Here is a 26,347-nt window from a genome sequence, read left to right as displayed (position 1 = left end):
GGTCCATCATACTGCCTTAAATTCAGTACTTTCCTATGGGACTGGCAAAATCTGACTGCAGTAAATATTACCACCACATTATAAAGTAAGTCAGGAGCATATAACAATATATCTTTTAGTTATTGCATTATTTGCTGTAATTCTTGTAATAATACAAAAATAGGCCTTCGAGTACAATTTGAATATATTTTAAAATAAATACAAGGCTGAGCCTCTATTTATGACAATACTTGAAAAAAAGTGAGATTTGGGGAGCCTTTGTAGCAGCAGCTCAAGCCCTATAATATAATTCAGGGTTTCTTCAACTTTTTCCATGACCCCTTTTTGAGTTTCAGCAATGTTCCTTGGCACTGCATGGCTTGAGGGCATGTGCAGTACAAAGTGCACATGCTTTGTGTTCCAAAGCAAGGTTGCAGTGAAATTGCATGATGCAACTTGGGTAAATGCTGCTAGAAATACCTCAGGTTCATTATGTATTTGATTTTTAATTAATTTTTAGTCATTGCACATTCAGAAATCTTGTACTGTGGCCAAATTTTTCAAGACCCCGTGTGGCGTTTCACCCCACAGTTTAAGAATCACTGATATAATTCATGCTTGGTATATATTTGTTTGCATGTTATCTCTCCCACTAGATTGTAAGTTCCTTGAGGGCAAGAACTATCTTTTACCTCTTTTTGTATTCCCAGATCTTAGCATAATGCCTGGCACATAACAGGCACTTAATAAATGTTGGTGGATTGATTGATTATTACATTATATAAACCCTCCATAATGAGGCCAAATTGTCAAGGAGGAGCTAAAGTATTGTTTTAATTCCTGTTCACAGATGATATATCGTATGAAGGGAATACTGGGTGTGTCCAATTATTTGGAGGTTTAAGACCAGGTTGGAAAATTTGCTCAGGTTTAGAACAATAGCATCCTTTTGATTTGAAAAGCGACCGCAGAAGACCAGTCCAGCGGATTTTGTAAGCAGAGAAGCAGAAATGCCAAAGTACAAGTTTCCCTTCTGAGCTGACTCGAACAAACACCAAGGCTTAATATCTGAAATCTTTAGAAAATGGCAACCATTTCCAAACTGCCGTGTCATTTGCTAGTTCCTTGGCAAGAAGAATGGGAACCTGCTGGAAAGAGCATGCTCTTTTTCTTTCATGGAGCCTCCCACCATGAGGGGGACGGGGAAAAAAGAAATTCAACAGGGTCATGAAAAAATGCTTTGTGCCAAGTATTTTAACTATCAGGAAAATAGCCCAGTTTGGTGAGGTTTCAAACTTTGCATAGCAACCTAGCTATGAAATATGCTCTCCTCATATCCCTTTTCTTTGTTTTATGGGGTGTTTTGGCAGAGACTCATGACTATAAACAACCGGTGGGGCTGGAGGAGAGATAATTTGGTGGATGATTACCTGTCTTCCTTCCCTGTGGGAGAGGTAGGGAAGGAGGCCAGCATTCTGACTTGATGGTTCAGTTTCTGTAATCCAGGAGTCCTGTCCTGCAGTCCATCTTTCCCAGAACTCCACAGTCTCAGGAGAGTCACTCAAGGAGTGTTCCAAGAAATTCCAAATCCCAGTAGGACTAGAGATTTCAGGTGTGGTATAGCACGTTTCCATGTTTGTACCAGTGGAAAAATGCTTCTCATTATCAAAAGGATAGAAGGAGGAAGGAGGGAGAAAGGAAAGCTGTTTTGTGAGGGTGATCTGTTCCACTCATATGGCATTTATTATATTCTGTCTAGACTAGGGGTTCTTAACTTGAAGTTTAAGAACTCATTAAAAAATTGATAACTGCATTTTGCTAAAATTGGTTTCTTTTGTAATCTGATGTATTTTTCTTTATGCATTTTAAGACATTCTGAGAAGAGTTCCATAGGCTCCACCAGACTACCAAGGGGGACCATGACACAAGAAGGTTAAGAAGTCTTGATCTCTTGTGGAATATTGTTATTTGTGTGCATGACTTTCCCTCTCCTCTCACCCCCCAATTAAATTAGGCACTTGGAAGAAGGAGGTTATACTTTATACTTCTCTATATTCCCCCATAGTACCTTGCATGGTGTCTTGCACATAGCAGATGCTCATTAAGTAGTCAGCGAATGAATAAATGGATCATTTAACCCCAATTTAGTTAAGAGATTGGTACACTCCCCACCTTTCTCTTCCCCCTCCCCAGATAACCCAAAAGAGCTTAGGGTATTTTGTAGATAAATCAGGGCTTACCCCAAATTGAGACTTATCCAGAAGGAAAAACTGAGACCTAACTACATGCTGAAAGTCTTGTTCAAATGATCTCTTAACTCAATAAAAGAGTTGGGATGGAGAAATAACTTGATTTTAAGGTGGGTGAAGAACATAGGATCATAGATATTAGAGCAGAAAAGGAGCTTTTGTTCATGGAATCAGATCTGGAAAGGACCCCTGATGCTACTGAGTCCAATGTTATAATTTGACAGATGAGGAAATAGAGACCCGTAGAGATTCCATGACTTGCCCAAGGCCACATAGGTAAATGGTACAATCCAGATTCAATTTCTGGATGACTCTTCTCTTTCCACTGTACCAAGCCTAGAAAACAAGGGGGGGGGGGCGGGCAATGTAAAGTAAATAATTTATTGGATATGTCATTTTTCTTTTATATTATGGCTTGAAAATGAGATTTTAAAGAGATTTACAACTGAAGTTAAATTTGCATTTAGTATAAACTGTCAATAAGTGACAGTAGGTATCTTGGCCACATTACTCAAATTATTTGGTATAATAGGTGATGGGGATTTAATGGGTGGGAATTAAAATGCTCATCCATTAAAAAGTATACAACTTATGTAATTCTTTGTTAAAGTAGATAATCTTGAAGAAGGTTCATATAGCAGATTTTAAAGAAATAAACCCCTTGATTTATTTCTAGAATCTTTCTTAGTTATACTTAATTGTTATGTTTTTTAATCTCTTTCTTTACCCCCTCTATAGCTACAGAGAAAGAGGATTTTAGTTCCCTTTCTCAACTACATTCCTTAGTGCAAAAATGCTTAGTAGCATGGTTTTGTCTGAGTCCAGGCAAGAGTTTGTAGGGCTCTTCCTAGTTCTTTCATTGGCATCACCTGGCATTAAAGCCCAGCTAAAGCTTCACAGATGGAAGGACACTAGTAATTATCTCATTCAGTCTAATAATGATTTTGCAGATCAAGAAACTGAGACCGAGTAAAGGGAAATGATTTGCTGAAGGCCACAAAGTTAGTAAATAACAGCCCTCAGATCAAACCCCATGAAATTACAAAATCTCAGTAATTACAAGTATAGTCCTGCCATAACAGAGGGGAGCTCAGAAATTATCTGGCCTGTCATATACCTAGATAAGAAATCTCTTTATAGACAAGTGGTCATCCAGCTTTTGCTGGAAGACCTGGAGTGACTAGAAGTCCACTACCTTCAGAAGAGTTTCATTCTGCTTTGAGATGGTTAGTTTTTCTTAAGTGAATTAAAATTTACCTCTTCATGACTTCCCCCCATTATTCCTAGTTTTATAATTTTTGAGCCAAGCAAAACAAATCTTACCCCTCTCCACCAGCTCAGATCGTATTTGGAACAGACATAGTTCTAAGTTCCAGATTCTAGAATAGAAATTGATAAGGACCTGACAACCTCAGAGATCATGTTAATACAAAAATTCAGTTTCAGGAACTAGGGATCTTTAGCCTAGAGTGGAAAAGACTTAGGGGGCCCATGATAGTTATCTTGAAATATTTGGAATGGTAGAGGATAGGATAGCTGCTACAGTACTGGATTTATAGCAAACTGTTTGTTAAACTCTAATACTATTTTTGTGAAAAGGAGGGAGATTTGATGGAATGACAGTAGTACAGGGGATTTAAAATTGGATGAATAGCTCTACCCAAGGAGTAATCATTAATGCCTAGTGTTGACTTGGAAGGAGGCATACAGTAGAGTATCCCAGGAATCTGTCATTAGCTCTGTGCTTCAACACTTTTATTAATGAGCTGAATAGACACATTGGTGACCTGATGATCCAATTTACAGATAATATAAATATGGAAGGGATGCTGGTACACTGGATAGAAAAGTCAGGATTCAAATAGAGCTTGAAAAGCTAGAATGTTGGCTGAATGGGAAAATGAATGGGTGAATGAATGAATGAAAATCCATTTGTTAAGTGCTTTTAATGTTTTGGGCACCATGGTTTCAAATACAAGCAAGCAAAAGAGTCTCTGTTCTTAAGGAACTTACAGTCTAATAAGGGAAAATAGGGGAATGGTGGATGGGGAGGAGTATATTGGTTGTTTTGTTATCATTACTTTTGACAGATATAGTTGGAAGGGAGATAGGTAGTGATGAGTTCACATCTGGGGGTATAGCATGAAGATGACTGGGGAAAAGTTTGGTTTTTCTGAGTGGGACATTAGGTAAATGCTCACCAATCAGAAGCCCAGTGTACCAAGACAAGAAGCTTGGAGTGGCAGATCAGAGGAAGAGGCTGTAGCATGGAAGCATAGGCAGGAAGTATGGTAAGTCTGGGTCTTGGCTATAGGAGATGAATACTACTATTCACAAATCAAAAACCCAGATTGCCAAGGGGAACTTGGAGTGACTGGTATGAAGTAGAGGCTAGAGAACAGGACTGTGGTTAGGAAGTAGCATGGTATTGTCTGAGTCCAGGCAAGATTCAGTCACCAATCAGAAGCCCAGGGTGATTTAATAAAATGAAATTATTTAATAGGATATTTTTCTTGGATTCATAAATCAATTTCATTAATACAAGATGAATATGAGGATCTTGTGAAGGATCTGTGGTTGTTCTTCCTGCCAAAGAGAATATTTAAAGAAGGTCATGGTGGCTGTTGAATTTGAAGGGCTATGTCAGTCAGTCAACTAGAGTTTATTGGGGTCCTACCCTTTGTCAGGCACTGTGCTAAGTGCTGGGGATACAAAGAAATGTAAAAAAAAATAGTATGAGTTTTCCAGGAACTTACAGTGTAATGGGAAGACAACATTCAAACAACTACATACAAAGAAGATATATATATATATATATATATATATATATATATATATATATATATATATGTATATATACATATACATATATATACACACACATATATATGTACACACACATACATACATATATGTGTGTGTATATATATGCACATATATACATATATATATATATATATATGATAAATTAGGAGTAGTCTCAGAGGGAAGGCACTAAGATTAAGGAAGACTTTAGGACAGGTTTCTTGCAGATGATGGGACTTTAGTTGAGACTTGAAGGAAGTTAGAAAAGTCAGGAGGCAGAAATGAGGAAGGAAAGAATTCTGGGCATGGGAGACAGCCCATGAAAACACTCTGAGTCAGGGATGGAATGTCATATGCCAGGACGAGGAAGGAGGCCAGTGTCACTGGATATTGTATGTGTGTTCATCCTTCATTGCCGAAGACCATGCCATTGGAGAAATAATGACATGACTTGCACTTGACATTTTTTTTTGTTTTTTGAGTGAGGGAGGGCTGTGCAGGTCACCAGCCTCACTTTTCCTCTAGAATCATCTGAATCCAGTGACCACATATTCATCAGGATGACTGGAGATGACCCAGTATGAGGCAAGTGGGGTTAAGTGACTTGCCCAAAGTCATACAGCTAGTGAGTATCAAGTGTCTGAGGTGAGATTTGACCTCAGGCCCTCCTGACTCCTGCACTGGTGCTCTATCCTCTGCACCACCTAGCTGCCCTTCACTGGACTGTAGAGAATGTGGAAAGGAGTAAGATGGAGAAAGCCTGGAAAGTAGGAAGGGATAAGGTCATAAAGAACTTTAAAAGCTAAACCAAGGATGTTATATTTGATCCTGGTGTTAATAGGGAGCCACTGCAGTTTATCAAAATAGCAAAGTACATCCTGGGCCATTGCCAGTCATCTTGACTTTGTCTTGCTGCTGTACTTTGATGATTATGGGAGAGAGAGAGTAAGGTTGTGACTCTGCAACTCTGCCTCACTTAAATTCAGTTGACTCATCAGGCAAGATATCACTCTTGCCTCAAGTGATGGCATTGGCCATCTTTGAAAATGAAGACCAAGAAACAATAGAATGTGATCAGACCTGGATATTAGGAGGGTCAGCTTGACAGCAGAGTGCAGGATGAACTGGGTGAAAGGCTTGAGGCATGGAGATCATCCAGCATGTTCTGTGAGAGGATCAGACTAGATATACTAGCTTCCAGAAGTCCAAACTCAGAGCAATGATAAAAGTCTCAGAGAAGCAGATTTTATCTTGTTGTCAAGAAAAAGAAAATAACCTGCCAATTAAAGTACTGTCTGAAAGAAGAATGGACCCCCTCAGTAGGTACGGTGCTTATCTTCATTAGATAGTCACCAAATGCCTAGATGATGACTTGTCAGGTATATTGTAATAGAGATTCTTACTCAGGTACAGACTTCTGAGTTCTCTTCTAAAATTCTTGGGTTCTGAGTGAAAACCTACAGTTTATGTGAATCACTGTCTAGCCAGACCTTCCCCTGTTATCTTTGTGCCATTAAGTTTTTAAACCCATATGTAGGACTTTACATTGATCCCTATCATATACACCTCATCCTATTCTTCTAAGCTATGGAGATCTTTTAGGCCTCTGACCCTCTCATATTAGCTATCCCTTCCAGATTCATGTGATTGGCAAAGATGATCAGCATACAACCTAGAAAGGAAGGAACAAAAAGAGCATTATGTGCTTTTTAGATGCCAAGCGCCATTCAGCACACTACATGGGAAAATAGAGGAAAAAACAGGATGGTTTCAGCTTTCCATGAGGGAGACAGAAAGGTCATGTGCAGGGCAAATGGAAAGACCCAGAAGTCCTAAAGGTAGAGCAGTAGGGTGGATGGAATGGCTTAGGAGTCCTTAGGTCAGGATGACAGTATCATCTGGAGGGCATATGGGCAGAGCAGATGGTAAGGCCTGGTGATCCTTCTCCCATCTCCTCCAAGGCCTGTGATCAATCAGGTGGCTTAGGTGTTGCCTAAGCTTCTTCCTGCTGCCTGGCCATTCTGAATGACCATATCCACATCACTAATAAAAATACTCAATGACCTAAGAACAGGGACAGATGCCAAGGGCACCCGTCCAGAGACTTTTGTCCAAGTTGAAAAGTTAATGGATCCTCTTTGGATCCAGACTTTCAGGCACTTCTGAGTTCACCTAACTGCACCACCATCCAGCCCTAATTTTTCCATTACATCCAAGGATAGCATGAAAGACTTTGTGAAATGTTTTGCTGGCACAGGACCTGGGTTCTCTGACTGAAAATCCAGTGTTCTTTCCACTTCATCACACTGCCTAATGACTCAAATGACTGTCTCCCCATAATCAGAAGCTTTCCTGAGAGCATTATTTTTGGAAGAGAAATAAAATTGTTCCTTTGTCCTCCATCCCCGAGTGGTAATGAGAAGTAGGTAGAAAACTGAGACAGTCAGGAGATGTTCTTCTGCTTTCCACCTTCAGTAGCTATCCTCTGAAAGCCTTTTGATTTCCTATATGAGGATTTTGAGAAAGTGTACGAATTAATTAATCTATTTCACTTTTACATCAATCACTACTTGAGAAGCTCATGTAGTTCCATTAAGAGTTAACTAACTACTTTGGGTGCAGAAGAGAGAGAAAGAACCTCTGAGAAGTGACTCAATGGAAATAGACTTGTCATTAGTTAAATAGTGCCTTCTAATTGCTCCAGAAAAAAGGAAGAAAATCAATCAAGGAAATTCATAAGAGCTAGGCTAGCATATTTTCAGTGATTTAAGATTTGCAAAGTGCTCTAAGTAAAGTTATTTATTTAATTCTCACAACGTCTCTGGGAGGTAGGTGCTATTATTCTGAGGAAACTGAGTCTGAGAGAGTTTAAGGAATTTATCCAAGGTTGCACAGCTATCAAGTGACTGTGGTAGGATTTGAATTCTCGCTTTCCTGACTCTAGCGCTCTGTCTACTGTGCCTCCTAGAAGTCTATGGGAGTAATTCAGGAGATCTTTCCCTATTCTAAACTTCATTCATTCTATCTATATGTTACTTATGTATCTTTTCTCATCCATTTTTTTCTGGCTTTTTTAAAAATGAGGTTCGGAGAGTTTGAAGTGAGCATGAATCCATTTTTCTTTACCAGATGTCCGGATTTATGGTCCTAGATATTTGCCCAAACGACAGATGCATTCAAAGAAGATAAAGACAGAAAGAAAACAGAGGTGACCCCCAAGTATTATATCTAATTAATTCTTATCAGCTGCTTTCTAAAGATAAGGCAGTTGGGTGGCACAGTGGACAGAGTGCCCAACCTGAAGGTAGAAAGATTTATCTTCCTGAGTGCAAATTTGATGGCAGACACTTCCTAGCTGTGTGACCCTGAACAAGTCACTTAACCCTGTTACCTCATCCGTAAAATGAGCTGGAGAAGAAAATGGCAAAACACTCCACTGTCTTTGCCAAGAAAGCTCCAAATGAGTCATGAAGAATCCTACATGACTGAAAACTACTGGACAATAACCTTATCTTAGGAACAATTTTTCTTGATTTTTGATGGCGGTGTTAATAAACAACATGTATCTATTGCTTTAGGATTTCTGAAGTGCTTTCCTTAGCCTATGCCCAGTGCTGGCAATGCCCTGTGCACACAATTCTGCCTTTTAGAATTCCTGTTCCTTCAGAGCTCAAGTCCTAGATTTTCTCCTAGGGAAACTCTTTCTTCATTCCACTTTGAGTTCTTTTCTGTCTCCTCAAATTATCAAGCATATTCTTATCTGTGAGAGGCAGCATAGAGTAGGGAATCAAAGTCTAGCCTTGAAATCAGGAAGTCTCACCTCTAATGTTTATCTGTGACCCTGTACAAGTCACATAACCTCTAAGTTCCTTAGGAAGCCCTCTAAGATTATAAAGTGCAGAACCATCATTTATCTTGGTTGACAAATGGTCCTCATGCCTGGAAGTTCTCTATCCTGGTGAAATCACAGGTGCAGGGCCATTCTAGCTCTCCCATCATAAATGTGTTTATCTGTTGTATTGCCCTATAGAATGTAACATTTCTAGGAGGCAGGAGCTGTTCCAGTTTGTTTGGTTTTTAAACTTCCTAGTCCCACTAATTAGTACAGTACCTTGCCCATAGTAGACAGTTAGTAAATATTTTATTAGATTAGGTTGGCCGAAGATTGTCTAAGTATTTTTATCCCCAATTTACAGATGAGGAAATCAAAGTTAGGGGCTCAAAGGTAGAATAAGGTACCAAGGGAGTCTAAGTATCAGAACTCTGATACAAACCTGCGTCTCCTCTCATGTCAAGTTCAGCGTTCTATTATATCATGCTGTCTTACTCCAAGTGGCCTTAATTTTAACTTGTACTTTCTGTTCTTGTTTAGTCATTTTAGTCCTGTCTGACCATGACCCTTTTTGGGGTTTTCTTTGCAGAGATACTGGAGTGGTTTGCCATCTTCTTCTCCATCTCATTTTACAAATAAGGAAAGTGAGGAAAACAGGGTTAAGTGACTTGTCCAGGGTCACACAGCTAGGAAGTATCTCAAGCCAGATTTGAACTCAGGAATATGAGAAGACTGATTCTTCTATTAAATAGCTGTGTGAAACTGGCCAGGTTCCTTCCCCTTTCTGGGTCTTAGTTTCCTCATCTATGAGATGAGACAAATTGATCCAAATGCTCTCCAATGCCCCTTCCTGCTCTGTGGGAACCTTTATGTCTTTGCCAATAGGCTTAATGCAAAATTTAAACAGTCACATAGAACGCTTCCCCCAGTTCCCAGTGAGTATCAACTTGAATTAAGTGCATTATGGAGGTTTCCCAACTGCAGCTTAAATCATTTAACACTTGTTTAGTGTAGCACCTGCTGCTCACTTATTTTTAGTAGATAAAATAAATAGAAGTTCTTCAGCACAGATTTCCAGAAGGTTTGTGTATCTAAGGAAGAGCATGAATTTTCCAGTATTCTTGAGCTGCATTCTTTGAAGGACAGCTGCATTTGCCAGGTTTCTTTCGGGTACGAATTTTTGTGGAAGCCAAAGCTATGTCGCTTGGGGCACTTCTTGAAGGAATTTGTAAGTGGAGGTTTTTTGTGAAGGCCTTTTCCTAGGTCTTTGGCCAGTCTGGAGACTTCACTGTGATAGGAAGCTGGACAAGATTAGGAGACGGAGAGAGACAGAGACAGGTGTGTGTGTGTGTGTGTGTGTGTGTGTGTGTGTGTGTGTGTGTGTGGAGAGAGAGAGAGAGAGAGAGAGAGAGAGAGAGAGAGAGAGAGAGAGAGAGAGAGAGAGAGAGAGAGAGAGAGAGAGAGAGAAGCAGAGACAAAAAGGAAAGGAGAAAAAGAGAAAAAAAGAAAGGAAAAGAAAAAAAGAAAGAAATTCAATGTGTTAGATTATTATTCAAGGGAGGACCTACACTCATGAAATTCATATGTTGTAAAGGATAGTCTGTTAGATCTCAAGGGATCAAGATCTGGGTTTGAGTCCTGGCTTGGCCATTTCCAAGCTTGATGTGTGACACCTAGCTAGGTATCATAGCAGGTAGAATGCTGTTAGACTTAGAGTCAGGAAGACCATCTTTGTCTCTCTCTCCTTCCTCCCTCCTTTCTTTCTCTTTTTTCTCTCTCTCTCACTCCTTCTCCTTTTCCCTTCCACTCTGTCTCTCTCTACATACACCACCCCTTCCCCACACCCCCCAGCTTAGCTGAAACTTAGAGGGGGTAAGAAGGAAGCTTTTATGTTTGTCTAGAAAGACAGACTTCACCTATCAAACAGGAATCTGTATAATTGTGGTTCTGTATCTATGCATGGCAAATATTTTGCCTTCGGTCATACGAAAAGCATTTATTAAGTACCTGCTGTAGGCCAGGCACAGTCCTGGGTACTTGTTGTACAAATTCAAAAGGGTAACACTCTTTGACCTCAAGGAGGGGATCATGAAAGCTCTTGACAATGATTGTATTATGTGCATATTTACATATACATATACATTTTCTATATATAGTATATGTTTGTGTGTGTGTGTGTGTGTGTGTATATATATATATATATATATACATACATGGAGAGAGAGACCACAATTGCTTCTCAATAATTAACAGGATGGAAAGGTTAGATCTATACATATTAAGCAATATTGACAGTTAAAATAATTACCTGGTCAATTCATTCCAATCTCTTTTCTTAGATGCTCTTTTTACTCAAACTTTTTGAGTAACTGTGAAATAAATATGATTTTTTTGGTTAGAATTATCCACGCAATTTCTTAAGCTGAAAACTCTATCATCAAGTTTTCTTAGAGAACGTTGTCTGGATTTCTCCTTTTCCTTTGGTGAATGTCCTATATTATACAACAGTATAGCTGGATCTGTGGATATTGAATTAATGATATTGTTGAGGTATATAATTTATCCAACAGTGCAGATAGTAATGCACTTATGCTATCTTATCCTGAGCATTCTTGTCCTATAACTCCTCCTCCTATAAATCCTCAGCAGAGAGTCCAACAGGTGGAGCCTCTTCCTTTAGATTTCTTGACATTGCATGGATATCATGGATATTGCATGAAGCATATTAGTTATTCCTTCCTTTCAAATGTGGTTAGACCACTATAATTGGAGGAGAAAAGAGTTTGTTATAAAAGACTTGGAGGGTATTTACCAGTTTTAATGTTTGTTTTCATCATTCTGTTTTCATCCCTAAATAGTCTCAGGATCATCTGAATATTAAGTCTCTATAGCCTTGACTTTTCCTTTCTAGCTTTTTGCTAACCTGTGAGATAATACTGCTCAACTTTCACCATTTTCCTCTCTAAGATTTTTATTTTTTAAGTTTATATTCTAAACTGGACTATATCTCCTCACTTATCAAAGAGATCAAATGTTTGCTTGCTGAAGATACTTTCTAGGACTCTTTGTCCTCTGTCTATAATAGTGAGCTTCCAAAAGGAAATGGTGATACTCAATGTTCATGTCTGTTCTTTCATTCATTTCCCATTTTTCAGCATTGAGAGGTCATTTAACTAGGTCAGATTAGAGTTTTCTTGATTATATGCCTTCTCTTCTCACTTTTATTATTTTTTCCAGAGTGGTATTTATTTTGATCTTTGTTCTAATAAGCTGTTAGCTTGACGATATACAGAGACAACTGACTCAGAAGTGATTCCAGAATTTTGTATCTGCTTATTTCTTTCATATTAACCAATACGATGGTAGAATATAAAATTCAATTTTGTGTTATACTTGTCTGTGAAATATAGGATAAAGAGTCAGAAAGAGCTTAGGGACCATCTATACTACCCCCTGCATTTTCCAAATAAGGAGACTGAATTCCAGAAAGGGGAAATAATATTCCCAAGGATTCAAACTTAGATCTCTGATACTAAATATAGTGTGCATTCCACTGAGCATCTTGCTTTCTATACATATCAAATTCCCCACTGGGACTAATCAATTCTTGAGGACAGAGACCAGATTGTTTTTCATCTTTGGGTTCTCATACCTAGCACAGTATCTTGCACATTGTGGAAGCTTAGTAAATTTTGAATTGAATTAACTTTGCAGATGTTACTGCAACCAGAAAATAACCCAAAGTAAAATTTGGAATTACATAAGTCACATAAAGAAAAACCTTTGCCAAACTGTTTATTGCATTTCCCCCAGTCTCACCACTATTTATCTCTATAGCTAGAAAGAGGGCTAAAGATGCTAGTAGAAGCACAAAAATCATAAAATTCTAGAACTGGAAAGGACCTTGGCAATCATTATAACTTAACCCTCCGTTCTGAGTGACCAGCTATGACCCCTTGACAGTCAGTCAGAAAGCTCTGGCCTAGAAACCTCCCCTCAGTAGAACAACCAACACACATTGTTCCTAAAACAAACATTTTAAAAGGCAGGACCAGTTCCAGTTAAAATAAAAATCCATATTTATATGGACTACATTATTTTTTTCTTCCTACCCAAATCTTTGTAGCTTGGTAAATTTGGCTTTAAAGGCATACGGAGAGTTTTCAAGATTCCTCATTATTGAGCTCTGCTTTACCTATCCAAATTTATTTCCCACTACTCTTCAACTTGATATGACAAAAATAAATCATCATGGTCTTTAATTGTAATTCCTTTCAGCGTTGTTGGTTATTATCCCCAGCCCTTATTCCCATCACAAATCTTTTTGGTAGTCTAGGCTCCAACCAGCCTGGTGAATGAACTATTAGCCATACACAGGCTATATAATGATCAATTAAAGAAATGGAAAAAGATAAGTTTCAGGAGAGACATGATGCCTGTATTCAAATAGTTGAAGGATTTTCATAAAAAAGAAAGCTTAACTCTATTGAAAGGCATTGGGGTACACTGAATAGAATGCTGGACTTGTTTGGAGTGAGATGTGACTTTGAATTCCATCCCAAACTCTCACTGGCTGCCTGCCATGTACAAGTCACTTAACCTCTTATAGCCTCAATTTCCTCATCTGAAAATTGGGAATGCTATAATACATTACTGCTTGTCTCACAGTGTGGTTGCATGAACAGTGCTTTGTAAACCTTAAGGTGTTATATGAATGTGAGATTATTTTTATTCTACTTGACCCCAGAGGTCAAGGCCAGGACCGATGGATGGAAGTTGTAGAGAAGGAGATTTTGATTCAGTGTAAGGGGTTGTAGTTAGAGTAGATAAAAAATGTAATGGGTTGCATGTAGGTTCTTCCCTAGAACTCTTCAAAGCAGAGGATTCATGAATACTTACCAGCGTATTCTTGTTCAAGTTAGATGGCCTTTGATGTTTCTTCTAGCTCTGAGATTCTATCATCGTTTGTTCATTCATCAAACATTTATTAAGTTCTTAGGTTTTCAGAGCACTAGTTTAAGTGTTAGAGAAAAAAACAAAGCTTAGATGGGAAAAAGTCACATATACCAGTTATGTAGGTGATGGACTTGCATGTATACACACACATACACACACGCAATTGGAATTGCTCAGATATCTGCTCAATGGATGTACCTCTGTAGTGCCAGCACAAAATTCACAACGCCTATGGTGGCTGTGAATATCCTGGCACAATTCTGAATCACAAAATACCACAGACTGATTGCATGGAAAACAGAACCAAAACATTTATTCAGACACCAGAAAGTCAACTCTGCTATAGTAACAAAAATCTATACATGATAACAATGCAGAGGACAACACCATCCCCAAGCCTTCCCCCTTCTAGGCTTCCCACAAACAAACACTCACAGGCTTAGTTGTCTGCCTCCTCTCTCTTCCTCAGTACTGACTGCTCTGCCCAGTTTCCTCTCTATTCTTCTCTAGCTCTGCCTCTTTCTGTTCCATCCTTCCTGCTCCACTCTTTCAGCAAATTCCTCCTTCCATAAACTCATGTGACTCAGGCCTCCATGTGACATGGGCAGGTCACATGGGTCTATTAATGAATGAGAAAGATCTTCCTATTTAAATTACCATTACAACCTCTCTAGAGAAGGTTAAAGGATGAAATGGGAAACCATAGCAGCTTGATGCCCAATTTTTTTCTACCCTGGCCTTAACCTTCTTTCACCAGTAATGTCATACAGGATGCCACTAATCTCTGGTCATCTTACCCCCTAAAGCTCTGGTAAGGGACTCTGCTGTTGAAAGAGTTCATCCAGCCTACTAGGTGGAGTTAGAGACAGAACTCTAGGGAATATGGAATATTAAAAACTCATTCATCTAATCTTCTTACTTTTTCAGATGAGGAAACAGAGGCACAGGGAGGTGAATTAAATTGCCCAAAGTTACCCAGTTAACTAGTGATTGATTGACAATCCTAGCTTTATTCAATAATATGTATTCAATACTATTTCAATATTATTCAAAATCAACATTATTTCACTACTAACATTCAATTTATTCAATACCAACATGCCACTGCTCATAAACAAAACTGTCATTTCTTTTAAATGGAAAAATCAAAGGTAGATCTGGTGATGGTGAGGATGTTTTTGAAGATCTCTGATTTCATCATTGTAAGGCACTCCTAAGGAATAAAGTCCCTCCACTGATGCATGGAGAGGTGAAATAACTTATCTGTGGTCCCAGAGTTAGTATGTATCTGAGGCAGGATTTGAATACAGTTGTTCCTGACTCCGAAGTTGGCCCTCTATTTACCAGTTGTCTTCACAACTTCCTTGAGTCTCAGTTTCCTCATCTGCAAAATGGAAGTAATAACAGCACCTGCCTCACAAGGCTGTTATGAGAATCAAATGAGAACATACATCAGGTGCCTTGCCAACCTTACAGTGTTACATAAATGTCAGCCATTCTTGTCACTGCTGTCATTCCCTTCCTCCTCCTCCTCCAGGGAAAGAAGCAGCATATTCTAATGGAAAAATAAATGACCCAGAAGAACCGAAAGGGCAGGACATCTGGGTGCTATTTGTAACTCTGTCCCTTATACAAGTTACTTAGCCATACTGTGATTAAGTTTTCTCATTAGTTGAAAGATGAGAGTAATTCTACTTGTATAGAGTAAATAAAGGAGAGAAACACAGAAAAGTATTTGGTGTTGGGGAAAATCCAGGTAACATAAAAACAAAATGGGGTAATAAAGACTTTTTTAAAAGTACTTGGCATACTGAATTGATGGCTGCCTTCAGAACCAAAAAGACTTGGGTTTAAGCCTGGTCCCTGATATATACCATCTGTCTGATCTTGGGTAAGTATAATCTCACAATGTTCTAGGCAACTCACTAAGGCTACAAGTTTCAGAGAAGGTGAGAGACCTGCATTCAAAAGTTCTCTTCACCTATTGTGATGGTAAGCAAAATGGCATCTTTTGCTGTTTTTGTTTTAATGTAATCAAGTGCCTCTGATTGAATCTTGCCTTTATCAACCAAGAGTCCTTACTATGAGTAAAGTACACAAACAAGAGTTTCTTTAACTAGAAACAGTATTATTTTAATGGGATTAAATATCTTCTCCACCCATTAATGGGCCTGACAAGATTTGTAGGAAGGCCCACACCCTTTGTTAATGAGGCACTGGTTCTCAAGGGTTGTGATTCCCTCTGGCTCTGAAAAATACATAAATACCCTGAGGTGAGGTTTTACTTTGGAGCTTACACATTGCAAATGTTTGTTAGGCCAGATGAGACTCTGGGCAGCCACTAAGGAGTCACCCCGCTTTGAAAACACAGATGTTGGTGTTTCCCTCTCTGGTAACTATGTATGCATGATCAGACAGTTGCATTTGTCTGTTGATATGTCAGGCAGTTGGAAGCCTGTCTGTTGATTTTTGATTTCTGTTATTTACTCTCAATTTCAGAGTGTTGACTTTTTCCCCTGAACTAAGTGGATGATATATGTGCTTGATTAAAGTGATTGTTGACTCTCAAAACTTGCCTTTCCTTTTAGAAATGCAGATTTAAGAACCTGTGATGGCAGGCCCCACTGTGTATGTCAAGGTGCTTACTGTAACACCAGTAAGATCACAGATGCATGCCCTATCCTTATAGCAGGGGTCCTCAACATTTTGTGTCATGATGGACCCTTCTGGAAGTCTGATGAAGCCTATGAACCCTTTCTCAGAATAATGTCTGTAGATGCATAAAATAAAATACATATGATTGCAAAAATAACCCAATTATATTAAAATCTAGCTAAGTCCTCTTCCCCAATTTTTTTTAATCCTATTCATGGACCCAAGGTTAAGAAGTCCTGCTCTATAGAATCACATTCTTGTGGCTGGCAGCTATGCACCTCTGCTACAGAAGTCCAAATCAGACAGGATCTGCATCATGTGGCCCAAACATCACAGAGCAGGAAGCTGGCAGCACCAAGGTGTGAAGGCATTGTTGTGAATCTGCTGCACCTACAGGGAAGACAGGGAAACAAATGGGCAGACAAACTTGACAGAGTGTGCCTAATGAGCTCTTTACTAGCCCTGTCATTCCCCGAATGACAGCTGTTAATAAAAGGAATTTTCTCTTTAAAAAAAAAATGCCACAACTTTAACTTTCTAAGAACTTTTATGGGTTGTCATTCACAGCCCCAGGGTGGTAGATTAAGAGGCAGTTGTGTGTGGATCAGCAGCATGGGGCTGTGGGTAGAACAGCTTAGCTCTGTAATATACAAGTCTTTCAGAGTTCCTGGTGTGACACCTCTATAATTCTTCCAGAGAGCACCAATAAAAAATGATTTGATTTCTTTAAAAACTGCTTTTCAAATGTGTTTCTTATGAGGGGAAAAAAGGAAAAAAAGAAAAGAGGATGCCTATTTTCTCTATTGGAAATAGGTGACTAGGGAAAGAGACTAGGAAAGAAGGGAGGCAATAAACCTACATAGAGCACCTACTATGTGCCACGTACTGTGCTAAGTATTTTACAAATATTTTCTCACTTGATCCTCATATCAGCCCTGTGAACTAGGGGCTGCTATTATTTTCCTCATTTTACAGCTGAAGAAAGAGAGCTTAACATAGGCTAAGTGACTTGTTCAGGGTCATATAGCCATCTAGTGTTTGAGGCCAGATTTGGGGGGAACTTGGAATTTCTGACTGCAGAGGTAATGAAAAGAGAAAAAGGCAGATTTGGAGTGCCTTCTGACTACTCTGGGCTTAACTTTGACCTGGGTGGCTTCTTGCTCTTAAGTCTTCTGTGACTTACAATTACAAGTGTAAATTTGGACAGTTCCAACCTCTCATGATGTCACTTTGAACCTGGCTGCCCTTGCTAACAAATGAGCACATCCACCTCTTGGCCTTTCAGAGGAAACAGAAGGGTCCCAGGATCCTGGGAGAGTTAGTGGGGCTGCTGAACATTAGACACAGCCATCAGTGTGATGGGGTTAGGGCCCCTTAGTCATAGGGTGCAATCCTGGACGCCTGAGTTAGGGAACAGAGCAAGATTAACATTCATGTGTAAAAGGCAGGGAATAAAATATCTCTCCTTCTGCTATTCCCTGGCTCTTCCAGCTGCCTTTGTATGAGGTGTAAAGGACTAATGCAGCTTTAATGTAGCCTCCCTGGGGCACTTGAATACTTTTTTGAAGGGCTGCAGGGAGAGGGCAATGTTTATCTCAAAAGAAGGAATCTCTAATAGCAGAATTTTAGGCATCAGTGGGGGGAAAGACAGCTTAATATAGTGGAGGGATTCTTAACTTGGGATCCTAGAATTTGGTTTTAAAAATCTTTTGATAACTGTAATACAGTCTAATTAGTTTCCTTGGTAGTTCTATGTATTTTACTTTATGCATTTAAAAAACATTGTTCTAAGGAGTCCAGAGGTTTCTCCAGTTCAAAAAAAAAAAAAAAAGATTGAATCTGTGATGTAGTGAAATAGAACCAGATTTGGAGAGAGGTTATTTAAGTTTTCTTAGCATGTTCCCCAGCTGCTGTCATGTAAAAGGGGATAAAGAAAGGGAAGAACCTCCCTAAGGAAAATGAGCTGTTAAAACTACAGGCAGAGAAAAAGGAAGAAAAAAGCAAGGGGTGTTGAGTTAGATGATGCTATGTCTCTGTGACCTTGGGCAAGACTCTTGACCTTTCTAGGCCTCAAATGCCTGTATATTAAGGACCACTAGGGTCATATTCAAATCAATATCTGATAAACTATTTAGGGCAGAAGCCTTTCTAACAGGTAGCCTTCTATTCTACCAGTGTATAAAGTCAGCCCTGAGAAGAAGGCTAGAAGGAGGCAGAGAAGTAGAGGGATTCCTCATCAACTCCTGTTTGAAGAAGTAAGAAGATGGGGAGAAGTCTCACGAAACTGAGGCCCTCGTTGTGCCCGTTAGACCTATTGTACTCAGGTATGGCACTGATATTCATGTTTAGGCAAACTACCAGGAGACAACATGAGCTTTTTTCCTTAAAATATGCTTTTGAAGAGTTTTTTCTGGTCTTTTTTGTGTGTGATGAGGAGTTCATTGGGGGCAGAGATACAGCAGTTGGCTGTGAAATGAAACAACAGTTAATGCTCTTGACTCAGGTTTCCTTCCAATAACAAGGAAAAAAAATAAATAAGAATCAGGGTGGTCTTTGCCGAGTGGGTCCTGGACTGGGAGTGGGACGATGAAGAGGACAGGCCCTGTGCCAGGGAGAACCAGCTCCCAGAGCAACACCTGCTGGGCTACCATGGAAATTTGAAAGCTGAATCTCTGAGTCCCTCCACCTGTCACAGTTTGGGATGACATTCTGGATAACTCACTTCCTTGTGTAAAGGGAGTCAAGGGGCCTCATATACATTTTAAGAGGTCAACTTTATTTCCATTTATGGTTTGGTCTCATTTTGCACAATTGGTGGGAGCCGGATGTATTTCTTTCTCCATGGAGAGGGAGCCAAAGGAAACTTCAGAATAGGAGTTTTGAACAAAACATCTTGATTTGTATTCTGGTTGCTACATAATTCAGTCCAGCCAGGCCTCCAAGCCCTGATTTGAGCACAAAGCCTACTCTGTAAGGTTTGGCAAAGTCCTGCTGAAGAAGGGAAGGATCTGGAGTAATGAATGGCATTCCAGATTATTTATTTAAACAGTAAACTGGACCCTCTTGTTTTTATTTTTCATCTTTGTTCTATACCTGTGGTTTTGATAGCCAGTTTTCCTTAGGGGACTTGTCTTGCTTCAACCCCTTTCACCTGGGACTAGGTACAGGGCATACTCTGGAAACACACACTTTTAAATTAAATCTTCCTTATTAACATGTTTTCCATCACTCTCTTAAGTTTAGGCAGTCACCAAAGCTATAAACCCAACCTGGATTTGTAACATTTGCTGATATCAAAGATACAAATACTCCCGCTGAAAATTGAACAACCCACTTGAGAACAGGTTTGGATTGTCTCCAGAACACCCTGGGCCAGCCTAATCAAATGCTGTTGAGTTTAGAGCTAGAATGGGTCTGAGAGGTCATCTAGTCCAATTGTCTTCTTTTACAAATGAGGAAACTGAGTCCCAGAGAAAGGGTAGTGTCCTGTTCTTGACGAAGAGGTATTGTCTGAGTTAGAACGGACTTCAAGGATCATCTAGTACAGGGGTTCTTAATATTTTGTTTTCTTTTTGCTTTTGCATCATGGACCTCCTTGGCAGTCTGAGGAAGCCTGAGGGCCCTTTATCAGACCAAAACAAAAAAAAGATTTTCTGTGCATAAAAAAAATGCCCAGGATTATAAGGGAAAACAATTATATTGATATGCAGTATTAAAATATTTTTGAAAAACCAAGTTCACAGACCCCATGTTAAAAACTTCTGACCTAATCCACCTGCTATCTGACCTGGTCCCTTCTACAATATTTGCAACAAATAGCAATGCAATCTTCACTTGCAAACCTCTAGGGAAGACAGCACTGCTAAGGCAGCTCATTCTTCTCTGGAATAGCTCTAGTGACCAGGAAGGTTTTCTTTACCTCATCAAATCTGCCTCTCTCCAACTTCCATCTCGTGCTCTCAGTCCTACCCACTTTGGCTAACTACAACAAATCTCTTCTGTATGGTAGCTCTTCTTCCTACCTCCCACTGCCCCCCAAACTTCTCTTCTCCATGCTAAATGTCCCCAGTTCCTTCAGCTGATAATTGGATGACATATTGGATAGTCCTTTAACCACCCTGGTCATGCATTTTAGATAGCATTCTTCTTTACGTGTGGTTTTCCCTCAATTGTGGTACCTAAGAACTGAACACCGTATCCCAGATGTGGCCTGACTTCTATGAGATTGTTGTAGAGCAATTGTCTCCTTTGTCCAGGAGGCTATAGTTCTTTTAATGTAACCTGCAACAGGATTAGTTTCCCCCCACCCCCTGTGCCCCATTCCCCCCCTGCCTCCCACTAATAGATCACATAAATATCTACTCTACCACTGCATGCTAAGGACCATGGGACTTTTCTATCTGACTGGCAGCTAAAATTTTCCATATGAATTAACTCACCCATTAGAATTTGAAGTCTTTGAGAAGAAGGGCTATCTTTCATTGCTATTTGTAACCTCAACTCAATGCAACGCTTTGCACATAGTAAGCATTTCATCCTTCCTTCCTTCCTTCCTTCCTTCCTTCCTTCCTTCCTTCCTTCCTTCCTTCCTTCCTTCCTTCCTTCCTTCCTTCCTTCCTTTCTTCTTACCTCCCTTCCTCTCTGACTCATATTGAGCTTTCACTTGAACTTCACATAACTGAGCCCCAGATATTTTTGCACACAATTTGTCATCTAGCCATATTCCCCCTTATCCTATATGGGTGATATTAAAATTTTCAACCTGAGTATAAAATCCTATATTTTTCTGTTCAATTTAGTTTTATTCTAGTTTGCCCATTGTTCTAACCTATTAATATCTTTTTAGATACTGACTTGGTAAATTGATGTGTTGGCTGCTTCCCTTTCTTGTCATCTGCAGATTTACTGACTTGCCATTTATGGCTTCCTCTAAGTCACTGACAGATAAAAGATATCAAATAGCACAGAGTCCCAAGAATGGATCACTGAATTTCTTTCCAAACACTCTTCCTTCTAAGTTGACTTGAACTCATTAACAGCTATATACTAGTTGCAGTCATTCATCCATTTCTATGATCTGTTTGACTAGACTGTCATCTAGCCCATGTCTTTCCATCTTATCCACAACATATCAAGAGAGACTTTGTCAGATGCTTTTCTGAAATTGAGGTATAGCACATAGCAATCAAGAAAGCAAGCATTAATTAAGCACCTGCTTAATATCAGGCACTTTGCTAGGTGCTGGGGATTTAAGGGCAAAAAAGGAGCTTACACTCTATTCTGGAAGACAGCGTGTACATAAGTAATTATATGCAAAATTGATTCCCGGTTAATTTTTGGAAGGAGAGTCCCTGCAGCTGGAGGAGAGGGAGATCAGGAAAGATGGCACATAGGTGTTGCGTGAACAATTCTGAAGGAACCAGAGGATTCTAAGAGGTAGAGGTGAGGAGGGAGGGCATTCCAGGCATGAAGGACAGCCAATAAAAAAGAAAGAAGTGGAAAAGAGAGTGTGGCATGCAAGAAAGTCAGGTCTACTGGATTATAGAATTTGGCAGGAGAACTAATGTACAACAAAGTTGGAAAGGTGGGTTGGTGCCAAGTTGTAAAGGGCTTTAAAAGCTAAATGGAGAAGTTTATATTTGATTTTATAAGCAACAGATAGACATTTTAGTTTCTTCAGAAGGAGAATGAGATGGTCACACTTGCATTTTAGGAAAATTATTTTGTTAGCTTCATGGCGCCAGAGGGAAGAACTGAAGGACTTGAGGCAGGGGGACCAAATAGACTATTTCAGGAGTCCAGATGAGAGGTGATGACATTGTGGTGAATGAAAAAACTCCAAGATACAGAGTTTCTGGGTAAGTAATAATCAATTTATTGGGGAGGTAAGCCAGCAGTCAATAAGTTATGATCAGTGGTTTCCTTCAGTAACCAAAGACCTCCCTCCCCCCAATAAAGACCCTGAAAGTCTTAAATAAACCTTCTGAAAGGGAATTCCATTGATGAATGAAAATCAACTGTGTTTGGTGGATATTTAATGAGGAGGTAGGTTAAATGTTTTCAACCCCTCCTGCTAAAAATGTGACTTGATCATAAGACTCAGCAGCCACCAGCAATCTGGGCAGGGGAATCTATCTCCATCCAGACTTCTCTGTCTGGTTTTCTCCTTTATGAGTCGGGGCCCTCTAAACTCTAAGGGCAGCTAGGTGGTACAGTGGATAGAGCACCAGTGCAGGAGTCAGGAGAACCTGAGTTCAAATCTCACCTCAGACACTTGACACTCACTGGCTGTGTGACCTTGGGCAAGTCACTTAATCCCAATTGCCTCATCCTGGGCCATCTCCAGTCATCCTGATGAATATCTGGTCACTGGATTCAGATGGTTCTGGAGGAGAAGTGAGGCTGGTGACCTGCACAGCCCTCCCTCACTCAAAATAAGGTCAAGTGCAAGTCATGTCACCATTTCTCTGATGGCATGGTCTTCTTTGGCAACTTTGTAAGATTGTCGTAAAATGGGAAATGGATGTAAAACTTTTTGTAAATTGTAAAATGCTATACAAAGGTATACTCTTGTGTCATTCATTTTATTTTATTCAAAAACATTCATGTACTATGTGTTCACGATGTGTGGTCCATAGAGTGGTGGCCACAAAGATGACAAAGATATTATCCCTGCCCTAACTTGTAAATGGCTAGGAGAGAGAGGTCATGTATAAGATAGTTATACCACAAGGAGACTCCATACTTCCAGTCTTTGGAGTCAGACTAGTGACCATTCAATAAGACTGATTTTTGTCCCATTGGCTGCCAGCCTGAGAAAACTCAAATGGTTCAGAGTGGACTCTCAGAAGGCAGTAAAATTCAGTCATGATGACTTGGTCTGGATTTTCACACATTACCTAGGCTAGAGGGAATAAAAGCTACCATTCCTCCTGCCTGATCTCCTAATCCACACTGCTTTCTCACTCCCCTTACAAAAATATCTTTGGGTTTATCACTGTGTATTATCTCCTCTTGGGAAGATTTTGTGGAAATCGGATCTGCCTCTTTCCAGTATAATTTTCCAGCTGCTTTTCATCATCTGTCACATTATAAGTCCCATAACTGCATATACACTGGACAGCTGAAAAAGACAAGAACTCCCACATACACCAGCCGTCCTTCTGACTTTCCCTCTCCCTTCTTCTCTCTTGCTCCCTTTTCCCTTTCTACTTCCCCTCCTTCTCTTCTCTCCCTCCCCTTCTCTCTTTGTCTCTCTTTCCCTCTCTCTCTCTCTCTCTCTCTCTCTCTCTCTCTCTCTCTCTCTCTCTCACACACACACACACAAACACACACATACACACACACATATATTCTATTCCCTTATAAGCACTGTAATGTCCTAAGTAATGAAATAATTTAGTCTGAGAAAACTTATTCCCCACTCCCCAAGGAGAGACTGAAAACTCTCTGAAATTTAATGAAGAATGTTGCTAATCAGCTCCCCTGCCCTGCTCCCCAGTTGCACTCCTCACCAGACCTCAGAAAATCTTGGATGGCTTTATTTTGTGCTTTGGCAATGTGGGATACACATAAGTCATCAGTGAGTGTGAGCTTCATTAACTCAGCTCCTAGAATTTTCCTTTACATTTTTAAGGGCCAAGAGGGTGAATAATATAGATGGCTCTCTCTACTCCTGACTTACTAATACTCAGTAGAGGCATCATAGAATGAACAAAGGGAAAGGGTCATGTAGTAGTCATCTAGGCCAAGCCTCTGGCTCTGGTCACTTTTGAGCCCAAACCATGCCAGCCAGAGAATCTGAATCTCCATGGAGGGGCTCCTTTGTTAATCAATTATATAGTCTTATAGAAAAAAATAGGCACTCTCACATTAGACTCCCATTAGACTCCTAACTAACTACAGTGGATGGAGACTAAAGATGGAAAGTTTTTAGTGGTATTCTTGATGAAGAAAACATAGTTAGGGACTGAATGATACATATAACTGAGATCACTTGGGTTGATCAAATGGAATATGAGCTGAGGGTATTAGGGATGCCAGAAAATCCTTGAGGGGCAGTTTCCACAAATCACGGGAGCAGTTAATAGGGAAAAGAGAAAGTTGAGGAGAAGATTGTACCTTAATTCTACAGATAGGTTTATTCCACTTAATCGAATATTGAAAAGCATGGGCCAAAGACAGATGTCTGAGATACTCCAATAGAGTCTCTTTTCCAAGTTGGCATAGACTCATTAATGACTATATTTTGGGTACATTCATTCACCCAGTTCTTTTTTGTAAGACTGGGTCTTCTTATCTTGTCCAGGCTGAAAGAGCAGAAGATCCTGCTGCCAATCTGCTTTCCATTTTTTAACCTGGGCAGGTTTTCCCCTCTTTAGAGAACCTGTTGACCCCCTATTCCAAGGAGTTCACTATTTTGATGCTAACCTTAGTGTAGACCCTCAATCAGATATAACTCTACTGCAGTTCAGAACTCCCAAGTTCAAGCAGTCCACCAATCTTAGACCCTTCCGGCAGCAGGGATTCCTCATATGTGCTGTCATGCCTAATCAGTCCCTCTTTGTAGCTTTATTTTTGTGTATTTGTTGCCTGTTGATCTGAGTTTAGTGATTTTTTGAGACAGTCACAAAATCAGATGTGATCCTAGGTTGCAAAGAGAGTAACACCATAAAAAGGTGCTAGTTCTTCTATACATCCTCCTGATCCTCCATCCTTGGGAGTATTGTGCCTTGTTTGGGGCACTAGAGTTTAATCAGGATAAGCTGGAGAATGTCCAGAGGAAAGCAACTAGGATGATGAGAAAAATGAAGGACATGACAAATGAAAAATCACTTAAAGGAATTGGGGATGTTTAGTCTGAAGCAGATTAAATTTAGGGGAAACATGATAACTATTTTCAAGTGTTTAAGGCATTGTTATATGAAATAGGGATTAGACTTGATGTGCCTGGCTCCAGAGGGCAGAAAGGGAAGAGAGGGATGTGGGGCAAAAGTTGGAGAGAGCTACATTTAGCTTTCCCATAAGGAAAAACTTCTCAAAATGACAACTGTCCCAAAATGGAATGGGTTATTTGGAGATGTAAAGGGTTCTCTCACTACAGTGTTTTGCTTTGTTTTAATTAAACAAAGCTCAATGACCCTTTGTCAAGCATTTTTGTAGGAAGGTGGAGCTTGGGATGGGGAATCTTCCCTCAGACATGTTTCACACAATATGGTCTTCCAACTCAGAGTCTCTGTGATTCTCCTGTTAGCAAAGAAAATCATGAAGGTGTGAATAAATAGCAAGTCATTCCTAGTGATGTTAGATTAGCAAAAAGAAAATTCTTAGTAAGTACATAGTAATGAATTTCTTTTTTTGAGCAAAGTGTTCATTTTTTGGCTTCTATGAGTGTTTTATTATAAATATATTGCTGTGGGTTTTGGCTAGACTACTGAAAACTTCCTCCTCTTTTCGGAGGGGCTGCATGGCATAGGGTAGTGAGAATTGACTATAGTCAGGGTTGAAGTCCCATCTTTGACACCAACAGTTGGCCATGGTGGCATTTTCCTGGCCAAGACATTAGCAGCTAGGTGATATAGTAGATAAAGTACTGGACCTGCCTTCAAGAAGACCCAAGTTCAAATCCAACTATACACATTTACTAGTTATGTGACCCTGGGCAAGTCACTTAAACCTGTCTAAGTTTCTTCTTCTGTAACATAAGAATAACAGTACCATCTACCTCCCAGAATTTCTTTAGATAAATTGAGATAATATTTGTAAAGTACTTTGCATACCCTAAAGAGCTCTATAAATATTAGCTATTATTGTTAGCTAGCTATTATTATTTTACTTCTCAATGTCTCCAGACAAGCCTTTAAGACTATGC

The sequence above is a fragment of the Notamacropus eugenii genome, chromosome 1 (assembly GCF_028372415.1).
Source record: "Notamacropus eugenii isolate mMacEug1 chromosome 1, mMacEug1.pri_v2, whole genome shotgun sequence".
Taxonomy (NCBI): domain Eukaryota; kingdom Metazoa; phylum Chordata; class Mammalia; order Diprotodontia; family Macropodidae; genus Notamacropus; species Notamacropus eugenii.
Note: the sequence above shows the minus strand (reverse complement) of the source record.